Source organism: Schistocerca piceifrons, chromosome 4, assembly GCF_021461385.2.
Source record: "Schistocerca piceifrons isolate TAMUIC-IGC-003096 chromosome 4, iqSchPice1.1, whole genome shotgun sequence".
NCBI classification, from domain to species: domain Eukaryota; kingdom Metazoa; phylum Arthropoda; class Insecta; order Orthoptera; family Acrididae; genus Schistocerca; species Schistocerca piceifrons.
The window spans coordinates 685,191,986-685,204,168 of NC_060141.1; positions in this window are offsets into that span (position 1 = coordinate 685,191,986).

Here is a 12,183-nt window from a genome sequence, read left to right on the forward strand (position 1 = left end):
CTGATGAACTCAAGTGACACAACGGATTTCACACTAGGTTTGAGACCGTTGTTCTAGGAACCTTTATATGATCACTGCGCAGTCATAATTGAAAAGTGTGATTTGATGCGATCGACGGACTTAGGGGAGGCCCTGCGTAAATTTCTTGTCCGATGCCTAATCGGATTTTCATTGAGGTTTTAATGTCACCACGGATCGAATACTGGAAAAGTAATAGCCCTCGTAGTTTTCCCAATCTGTATTACCCTCATAACAACCATTGTTTGTTCCAGTGAACGTTTTCATTTCCGCAGAAATAAGGAAAATGAAATAACTTGCTGTTATACAACCTAAAATACACAATACTCATTTAAGACTGGGTAGAGTTTTGACTAGTAAGCTCGAAGATAGCAGCCACGTCACCAATTTTACCTCTTCTCTGTTGGTAACCCAGCCAGGGATATTTCAGAATACTCCCAACTCGCAAATGTTCCTCGAAAAACAAGAGGAATTTTCTGTCGTAAATCCAGCCAAAGGAAAGAGCAAGAGAACATCGATATCTGGAAAAGTGAGATTAGCTACATAGAATACTGGTGGAATAGTTTACGAAGAAGAAAGAATAGCAAAGACATTATCACAACAACAGATGGACTTTGCAGCCATCTCAGAAACTAAGAAGTAGTTAAGGGCAGCGAATATGTTCAAAAACATATAATGTGGATAATGGCGTACAAGAGACAGAAAAAGCAAGTAAAGGTGTAGCAATATATATAAAGAATGTAACAAAAATTATGAGTATGTAAGCGAAGAAATTTTAGCAGCAACGATAAGAAGAGAAAGAGAAAACCTAACTTTGTTAGTTTAAGCATCTAAGGAGGGTGAGATAGAGAAGGGAGTTATCTATATTAAAATATTTCAAAAAGAAAACAGTCTTGGTTCGTAACGGTTGCTTTACGAACCAGTCAATGGAGTGGAAAATATTTTATATATCAGGACAGATTAACAAATAAATTAGAACAATTAGCTACCCTCGGCATCACTGAAGAAGATGGACAAATGATTAAAGATTAGTAAAAATTACTGTAACTCAGGCATTAGGAAAGAAAAATAACAATGCCGAAAGTGTGTATTGAAAATTTGGTCAACAGAATTTGCGAAAGCGATACAAGAAGGACAAACAGCGTATTAAAATGTCTTTCAAAGCATACTGTGTTAAATAAACACATCTAAAAAAGGAACAAAGATTACACAACAAACGGAATAGTATACGGAGTTAAGCAGCAAGCCAGGGACAGACACATTATTAACAGAGAACATGATGACCATGGTTATCAGCAGGTTGCACATACAGCTTTGAAAACATTAAATAAAACAGAATTGAATAATATTAGTTTGAATAATCTCTTTAAAGGGACCGACGACCGTAGTAGTCTGGTCTCTTTAATCCCCCCAAACCAACCAACCAATAATCTCTTCGTAATTAATTTTGTAGATGTTTTCTGCAACAAATTTTTGAATTAAAAGATCGATTCATCTGGGTGGTCTTACACTACTGAGCTTCAGCGCTTCTGTGATCATTTTCGCATTAAATTTTCGTTTTTATTTATGTCTTTGCTTTTTGCATTAAGTAATTCTTGTGTCCTTGTGATTAATTGAAGTAAGAAAATAATATGAGTGCAGTAATGTAATTAAAACACAACTTTTGGTGATTCTAAAGCTTAAAATAAATGAACCGTAGCTCATTGCAATTAAAGCGAAATTCCGACAACGTTAAGGGGGAGCACTACTTTCTAGCAGTTAACTTATGGCGTAAGCAAGAAATTATTTGCATGAAAACTGGTCGATCCAATCCATTTTCGAAACGCATCGTTTTAGAGCCTCCTTAAACACGTTGCATGAGCCAGTTACCCAGTCACTGAGAGTACTCGACAACTGTGAAGACATGATTTAGCATAAGCCTCCAAACGTCTTGCACTTTGGACCGTGAACACAACCACACACCATGTCAGTACTGCCCGATCTCACCTAAAGTTTATCGAGACAATAGATGCATAGTACGCTGTGCCCTAGTACAGACCCCACACCACAACAGGTCTGCTAAGAAATAATCCACTCAAAACGAAAGCATTCAAAATCGATTAACATTTCAGCCAAGGCACAAGGCAGAATGCCCCGTCAAACAGTCCCCCAACCGGCTCATGCACCAATTCTTGCCTACATATGGCATGATTTCCCCGCCTCCCAGAGGTCAGTGATACCAAGCATCCCACAAGGTGTAAGCAATTTCTTGGGATGGAGTTCAGACCGTATCAATCTGTTGCACGAAATATCCTACACAGGGAGAAAGGCAGTGGTCAGACATCCTACTTATCATTACCCGTTCAAAGGAGCTTAAGCTGGGTTAAATGAAGTCTGCTTCATGATTTTGACGTTTTGGACCCAGAAGCTCACTGTGCCTATGAAGCGAGACAACATATTTTACTCTGCGTCCAGAAGATTCAAGATACACTTTGTCACAGATGCGAATGGAACGTTCCTGTGCCCCTGGTTATACCATCTTGCCTGCTTCTGATGAGCAAGAGCTATATTCCAATGAGCCGCATTACGTTTATTTATAATATCAGAGTAATCTTCAAGAGATGAACACAACGTCGCCAATGGATGTTCGGATTGGGCTTCAATGATTTGCACAATTTTCACTGTGCTGTCGTCCTCTGTTAATATCCTTGATCTGCTCGGTTTTTCTTTCACCATTTTGAAGGATCTTGATCAAACCACCGTAATTAAATACTGTTGTTATCAGAGTCTTCGAAAACCGGAATTGTTACCTCTCGCCACAAAGGATTTGATAACGCTGACGACCACAAAACATGGAACAGCGGTTGACCACCTCTTCGTGGTCAGTTCTCTACTGAACCTGAGATAACTCGGGGTCTTGCTCCAGTTTCTCGTTTAAATTTCAAAACTACGAGATATTTCCACGAAAACCGCCGAGAATGTCTCCTCAATCACCTCTGGTCTATGAGGATTAACACCAGGTTCGTCCTCCTCCTCCTGCACCATTCTACTCAAAGCAACCACCACCTCGTTTCCGGCACTCAGGCATTAGGAGAGAAAAGTAATATCGCCGAAAGCATGTATTAAAAAACGTTTACACGAAACTTAAACGCAGGGATCCACAAGGCACACTTTACGATACGGTCAGTTTATAGCGGTTTTGCAAGTTCCCAACTTAGAGCTTGATTGGTTGTTTCCCAGTCAAAAGGTATGTGGGAGAGAGAAACTTTTCAAAAGCGAAGAGTACCGCCAGTGCCTCAAAGTGACACACTGAGTACTTACACTCAGCCTCGGACGAACAGTGTGATGATCATCCGAGAGGTCTACACTCACCTTTACTTTGCTTGGAGCAAAAACGCAGTATTTCCGGTATTAGATGTATCAGTGTGGACCACGAAATCGTTATTACACTCCGGAATGCCCAAAACTGGTGCGCTAGCAAGAGCCTCCTTCAAGGAATCAGACTCTGCCTGGTGGGTAATGGTCCGTACAAGATACTCATTTCTCTCGCGGAGTTGGGTGAGGGGGACGGCCATCTGCGTATATTTGTGAATGCACATACAGAAAAGACAATTTCGATAGTAGGACCTATCTCCTCCTTACCGCTTGGGAACTTAATCACAAATGGCCTGAGTGTGGAGCTGATCGACTAAAACACCAGCACTCAACACGCTGTGACCCAAGAAGGAGCTCTGGTTACGTTTCAGATTTACCTAAGAGGCAATTCTGTTTGCGTGGCCATCCTCCGCAGCAAGCGTAGAAATAATTGTTTTGTAAACAAAAGCACCTTTTCCTGCTGCCACTTAATTTATTTATTCCTGAGGCGTTTCTCCCTTCTCTTGTTCTAAGGCATTATCAACGGTATCTATAACGATACAGTTTTGTTGGTTTTACATTATTGAAGAGTACACGTCACGACCTTTTTATCTAGAAAAGTAATTATTTACGATTTGCTCACATCTGGTCTGGAGGTAGCACTACCACTTTATTAGTGACATACACTCCTGGAAATGGAAAAAAGAACACATTGACACCGGTGTGTCAGACCCACCATACTTGCTCCGGACACTGCGAGAGGGCTGTACAAGCAATGATCACACGCACGGCACAGCGGACACACCAGGAACCGCGGTGTTGGCCGTCGAATGGCGCTAGCTGCGCAGCATTTGTGCACCGCCGCCGTCAGTGTCAGCCAGTTTGCCGTGGCATACGGAGCTCCATCGCAGTCTTTAACACTGGTAGCATGCCGCGACAGCGTGGACGTGAACCGTACGTGCAGTTGACGGACTTTTAGCGAGGGCGTATAGTGGGCATGCGGGAGGCCGGGTGGACGTACCGCCGAATTGCTCAACACGTGGGGCGTGAGGTCTCCACAGTACATCGATGTTGTCGCCAGTGGTCGGCGGAAGGTGCACGTGCCCGTCGACCTGGGACCGGAACGCAGCGACGCACGGATGCACGCCAAGACCGTAGGATCCTACGCAGTGCCGTAGGGGACCGCACCGCCACTTCCCAGCAAATTAGGGACACTGTTGCTCCTGGGGTATCGGCGAGGACCATTCGCAACCGTCTCCATGAAGCTGGGCTACGGTCCCGCACACCGTTAGGCCGTCTTCCGCTCACGCCCCAACATCGTGAAGCCCGCCTCCAGTGGTGTCGCGACAGGTGTGAATGGAGGGACGAATGGAGACGTGTCGTCTTCAGCGATGAGAGTCGCTTCTGCCTTGGTGCCAATGATGGTCGTATGCGTGTTTGGCGCCGTGCAGGTGAGCGCCACAATCAGTACTGCATACGACCGAGGCACACAGGGCCAACACCCGGCATCATGGTGTGGGGAGCGATCTCCTACACTGGCCGTACACCACTGGTGATCGTCGAGGGGACACTGAATAGTGCACGGTACATCCAAACCGTCATCGAACCCATCGTTCTACCATTCCTAGACCGGCAAGGGAACTTGCTGTTCCAACAGGACAATGCACGTCCGCATGTATCCCGTGCCACCCAACGTGCTCTAGAAGGTGTAAGTCAACTACCCTGGCCAGCAAGATCTCCGGATCTGTCCCCCATTGAGCATGTTTGGGACTGGATGAAGCGTCGTCTCACGCGGTCTGCACGTCCAGCACGAACGCTGGTCCAACTGAGGCGCCAGGTGGAAATGGCATGGCAAGCCGTTCCACAGGACTACATCCAGCATCTCTACGATCGTCTCCATGGGAGAATAGCAGCCTGCATTGCTGCAAAAGGTGGATATACACTGTACTAGTGCCGACATTGTGCATGCTCTGTTGCCTGTGTCTATGTGCCTGTGGTTCTGTCAGTGTGATCATGTGATGTATCTGACCCCAGGAATGTGTCAATAAAGTTTCCTCTTCCAGGGACAATGAATTCACGGTGTTCTTATTTCAATTTCCAGGAGTGTATAAGCACAGCTTTGCGTTCTGACCTCCTTCACACTGTTCACCACGTTGCTCCTCCTTTTTTGTGGTGTAGTATTGTTCTTTTGCCACTCGATATAACTATTTCGTCGGACACTGCTTTTAACAGCGTGAAGTAGTTAAACATGCGAAAGAGGGGGAATCAGGTAATGGAGTTGCAATACGGGGCTATTACAAATGATTGAAGCGATTTCATAAATTCACTGTAGCTCCATTCATTGACATATGGTCACGACACACTACAGATACGTAGAAAAACTCATAAAGTTTTGTTCGGCTGAAGCCGCACTTCAGTTTGCTGCTGCCAGAGCGCTCGAGAGCGCAGTGAGACAAAATGGCGACAGGAGCCGAGAAAGCGTACGTCGTGCTTGAAATGCACTCACATCAGTCAGTCATAACAGTGCAACGACACTTCAGGACGAAGTTCAACAAAGATCCACCAACTGCTAACTCCATTCGGCGATGGTATGCGCAGTTTAAAGCTTCTGGATGCCTCTGTAAGGGGAAATCAACGGGTCGGCCTGCAGTGAGCGAAGAAACGGTTGAACGCGTGCGGGCAAATTTCACGCATAGTGATGTGAAAGATTCAGTGTTTAAACCTCGTCTACCAAGAAACGTGCCAGAACTGCGAGCTCGCATCAACAATGCTTTCGAACTCGTTGATGGGGACATGCTGCGCCGAGTGTGGGAGGAACTTGATTATCGGCTTGATGTCTGCCGAATCACTAAAGGGGCACATATCGAACATTTGTGAATGCCTAAAAAAACTTTTTGAGTTTTTGTATGTGTGTGCAAAGCATTGTGAAAATATCTCAAATAATAAAGTTATTATAGAGCTGTGAAATCGCTTCAGTCATTTGTAATAATCCTGTATTTACGTTTAGAGGGTTTGCCAGTCAACACGGTCTCCTTAAGCCTCGCAAAAATCTTGGAAAGACGATTCACATGGATTTCAAACGTTTCCCTGTGTAAATCTACATAATCGAAGTAGTTATCTACCCAGTGAAACATACGGTAACCGAATCTAACAATCTGGACGGCATCAGAGCCGGGCTGAAAGTTACATGATTATTGTCAAAGAGGTTATAATCTATGCATCTTTGGTAACACTCTTCGACTCTTTTGCTAATAGAATTTGGTAGTAGGCTTGCCTAAAATGTATACCACTAAAATATTTAGCTCCAGACAACCATGAAAAACAGTTGTGCCGATCGAGCACTGGTACCAACTCAGGGACCACCTTCTTGATCACAGCCATGTAATTCACCAATTGGCGATAAACCATCCCAGTGGCCTTAGGAACCAGAAAGATAAGGGATGTGTAAACTGAGACAGGAGGTCCCTCATCCTTTCCTCTAAAAGCTGGCCGATATCACCACGGAGTTCCTTTCTTTTGGAGGCAACATATTAGATGGAGTCTGCCGAATTGCAACAGAATCCGTCTACAGAATCCGTCAACAGAATTCGGTACTCGATACGCCTAATCTATCCATAAATACTTCGGGGAACAGCATCAATACCCGCAGAGCCCGCTTCCTCTGAGAATGATTCAGATGATTTACATCAAACGCAGCTAAAGCCTGAAAAACGCGCAGAGACGAAAGCTGGCGAAAGGGAATTTTAACAATCTCTCTAAACTTAGAAAAAAAAACTGCTTGTCGGCACAGTTCATCATTGGAGCTAATTCTTACTAATAAAACGCACCCTAGTATTATAGTCATTTTATGCTCCTTAATGATCGAAAACTGAAGTGGTGATAAAAATTTGCCAACCTTAAGTTTTAAACTGCAATTCCCAAGGATAGCGAGGAAACTACAGTCAGCAGCCACTCATCTGTTCTGGGCACGAGTAACCGCGGAGACAGGATTTAACAGACGCCTCCATTTATTCAAATTCCATCCACCAAACACATTTCACTACGGATCGTGAACGGCACCACATACTGCGTCCATGCCACTCGACCAAATCTAAAATTCAGTGTGGCAAAGGATACACACCGTGCCCCAGTGCTAGGGCTACGGAAGCAGGCCAAACGAAAGCATTCAAGATTGAATAACACGTCAGCCAACGCACAAGGCAGAGTGCGTCGACAGACAGTCCACAAGCCGGCCAGCGTACCAACTCCTAACTGCGGTAACGATGGCACGACTTGTCCATGGCCTACCTCCAAGCGGACAGCAATATCACACCTCCACGTGCTCGAAGAAAATCTTTGGGATCGACTATGAATCGGCCCAAGAACAGTTGATTAAACAACATAAAAACCTATTTTATGGTGCCAAGAGAGAAAGATGCGTAAAAATAATGAAAAAGCCGTTATGAAATCCACCACAAAAATTCGAAAAGCAACTAGTTTAACTGGACAGAATTAATTAAAGGTAGAGGACTATCATTAAGTCTTATATTGTTATACATTGAAGCACCAAAGAAACTACTATTCAGATATATGTAAACAGGCAGAATACGGCGGTGCCGTCGGCAACGCCTGTATAAGACTACAATTGTCTCGCGAAGTTGTTAGATCGGTTACTGCCGCTACAATGGCAGGTTATCAAGATTTATGTTAGTTTGAGGAGGAGGAGGATATTAGTGTTTAACGTCCCGTCGACAACGAGGTCATTAGAGACGGAGCGCAAGCTCGGGTGAGGGAAGGATGGGGAAGGAAATCGGCCGTGCCCTTTCAAAGGAACCATCCCGGCATTTGCCTGAAGCGATTTAGGGAAATCACGGAAAACCTAAATCAGGATGACCGGAGACGGGATTGAACCGTCGTCCTCCCGAATGCGAGTCCAGTGTGCTAACCACTGCGCCACCTCGCTCGGTTATGTTAGTTTGAACGTGGTGTTATAGTCGGCGCACGAGAGAGGGGACACAGCATATCCGAGGTAGCGATGAAGTGGGCATTTTCCCGTACGACCATTTTCCGAGCGTTACGTGAATATCAGGAATCCGGTAAAACATCACATCTCCGAATCGTTGCGCCGGAAAAATAACCTACAAGAACGGGACGAACGACGCTTGCAGATAATCGTTCAGCGTGACAGAAGTTCAACCATTCCGCAAATTGCTGCAAATTTCAATGCTGGCGCATCAACAAGTGTCAGCAGGCGAACAATTCAGCAAAACGTCATCGATATGGACTTTGGGAGCCGAAGGCCCACCTGTATACCCTTGATGACTGCGCGACGCAATGCTTTACTCCTCGCCTGGGTCCACCAACACCGACACTCTACTGCTGATGACAGGAAACATGTTCCCTGGTCGGACGAGTCTCGTTTCAAATTGTATCGAGCGGATGGACGTGTACGGGTATGGAGATAACCTCATGAATCCATGCATCCTGATAACATTAGTTACGTTAGATGCATAGGGCATGTACACTGAGCTGACACAAATAAATAAAAATATGGGTCCAGGCTGTAGTTTATCCCCTGAACTGCATTACAACTAAGTTGTTCGGTAAACTAACGATCAGCCCTAAAAGCTGATGATTGTTTAAACAGAAGATAATTTATAAAAACGAATGTATGAAATAAATAAGACATGTACAGAGAATAGTATGAATATTTCTTTAGTAAGATTTCTCAATGGCAAATTGTGCAAAATATACAGTGATTACTAACAGACTAGTTAATCAAAAAGAGTTCAACAGGTAAAATGTTTTCACTGTCTTGGATGTATTACATAGTATGATATCGAAGAAGATATGCGGCTTAAGTTGAACATATCTGGAAGCATCTATGGAACAATTAATAGAACTTTAAACAGAAAAACACGGAAAGGAACGCGACTGAAATTTTCTAGAACAGGAACACCTTTCGACATCAACGTGCAGAAGCCACTCTCGGAATCACCACAAGAGGTCAGCGCTAGTGCAACGAGTTGCTCATGTGACATTCATTGGCTGTTGTCTGTAAATACGTGCATCGTCAGTGCTCCTGGAAGAGCTGTGGCGGTAACGTGATTCTGAAAAAGTGTACAAAATGATCATGGAGGATGGCCGATTGAAAGTGCTTGAAACTGCTCACGCTTGCTAGATGTCATCTGAAAGGGAGTATAACATTTCAAGTGGAGAATTAGAAATGAAAAAACTATCTGCAAGATAGGTGCCGTGACTCTTGACGCTGCGCCCGCACACGTGTGCCGTCGCCATGGCAAAATTACAGGAACCAAGGTATGAATTGTTACCAAACCCGCCTTATTCACCTCATATGGCTCCATCAGACTTCCATCTCTTCTCAAAGCTGAAAATTTTTCTCGGTGGCCGAAGATTGACTTCAACCGAAGAATTGATAGCCGGAGTTGACAACTATTTTAAGGACTGGAGAAAAATCATTTTCGAGATGGGATAAAGGCACTGGGACATTGTTGGACCAAGCGCATTAATCTACACGAAGAGTACATTGAAAAATCAAAAACGTTTCAGTGATGTAAGTACGTGGTTTCTGTTTTGTTCCGAGAACTTTTGAAACCATCCTCGTATATCGTAAATAGCAACCGGCGCTATCCAAATTCGGCACCCAAGAAACTGTGGTGCACCACGGGCCACAGCTAACAGGGATGAACGACGGTTGCGGTGATGTGAACAGACGAATAGACGTGCTGTTGGCATATGGAGCATTTTCGCGAAGCCTCTTGATAATCCATAGTGATTACCATTCATTTCGTCTTACAGAACTATTATGAATAAAAAACTGCAATAACAAATCTATAATAATTAATCGGTTCTTCATTTGCTCTTTCACTGGCAAATAGTCAAAGCAGGAGAATATCCGAGCTTGTTCATTTACTAATCAAAACAATTCCCCAAAGTTTGACAAAGTTGTTTCTTTCGTGTGTTTCAAAATGAGAAACGGAGAGAATTTCTCTTTACTGTCTTACTCTGTGGTAACGGGAAGCCAACGTCTCAAACTTCCACCATCCAGACCTGCCTCCTGGGGCCGGAATCGCTTGGACAGATGGGTAACGTGACCAGGTTGTCTAAACGCAGCGTGCCCCATAAATCTTTTTCCCCTGCGCGGGTGTGTCAAACGGTTCCCATAAATACCAATAGCCCGATTCAATAAACGCCATCCTTCCTCACGTTAAAGAAATCGGGACACCGCAGGAAGCTATTACCTGGTGGGTAATTGTTTTGTGCCCATCCACCGGCCATTGCTTTCAGTTAGGTATTGCGTGGGAACTCAGTCCACCTAAAAGTGCCATTAATTAGAAACAGATTATTACACGCAACGGTATTTTCGCAATTCCGTTAACAAGTACACTGTTTTGCTATACATAAGGACGAAAGTAGATTTCGAATGATGTGTGACTACCCAGTAACCTAGCTCGATATAAATTGGACCATGCATAGAAATAACTGACACAGTATAGTACAGAACTAACTGAAAGAAATGCACGGTGAGAGGAACAGATAAAACACTTTTATTCAAAGGCAATAATTACATTCATGGTGTACTGTGACTTCAAAAACGCGGGACATGGTTGATAATAGGATGTGTGGTCGCTAAAGCATGTTCTGCAACTTGATCTCATGATGGCCACAAGTTATTTGGGGTAGGGCTATCCACTCCTCGCCGGCCGTTGTGGCCGAACCGTTCTATGCGCTTCGGTCTGGAACCGCACTGCTGCTACGGTCGCAGGCTCGAATCCTGCCTCGAGCGCATTCGGAAGGACGACGGTTCAATCCCGCGTCCGGCCATCCTGATTTAGGTTTTCCGTGATTTCCCTAAATCACTCCAGGCAAATGCCGGGATGGTTCCTCTGAAAGGGCATGGCCGACTTCCTTCCCCATCCTTCCCTATTCCGATGAGACCGATGACCACGCTGTCTGGTCTCCTTCCCCAAACCAACCAACCAACCAACCTGCCTCGGGCATGGATGTGTGTGCTGTCCTTAAGTTAGTTAGTTAGTTAGTTAAGTAGTTATCAGTTTAGGGGACTGATGACCTCAGATGTTAAGTCCCATAGTGCTCACAGACATTTGAACCATTTGATCCACTCCTCCACCAGCGTGGTTGACAACTGGTGGATGGTCGTTGGTACATCTGAACGTGCTTAGTATGTCTTCCACTCTCATCCCAAACGTGCCCTAAGGGCTTTAAGTAAGGAAAACCTACAGGACAGTCCGTTCATGAATATTCTCTCGCTCCAAGAGCTGCTACGCCAGCGCCTTTCGATGCAGTAGCATATTGTCTTGCGTAAAATGTTAAGTCTGGACTAAATTCACCCCTGAGAAGACGCCCGTGGGGAAAGAGTACTTCGTGAGGGCCCAATCTGGGAGTCATAAGAGTGCACTAATCCTTTCTATCAGCTTCCTAGATTTCAAAATGAAAAATCTAGACAGGATCCGAGGTTAAGATAAGTACAGGAAACAAATGAGAGCAATTAGAAGATACAGAGGAAGGTAATGGCGTCGTACCTGGAATGAAGAATTCAGGCGGTAACATCTTGAGGTCGGCCGGTGGACTGCCAACCGGCTGTAATTCAGGTAAACTATAAAATGTAAAAGGCCATCGAAATACTTAAACACCCTAACAATATGAACAGGGGGGATGGACTCAGGCTTGCCCCATCTTGGCTGCCAGCAATCAGAGCCCCTTGGCTGCCACCAATCAGAGCCCAACAGACCGCACTGTCAACACGAGGCACGAGCACTACCGGTGAGTAACTGCCGCCGCGCGGCCGACTCCAGCAGTTGGTAAACAGCA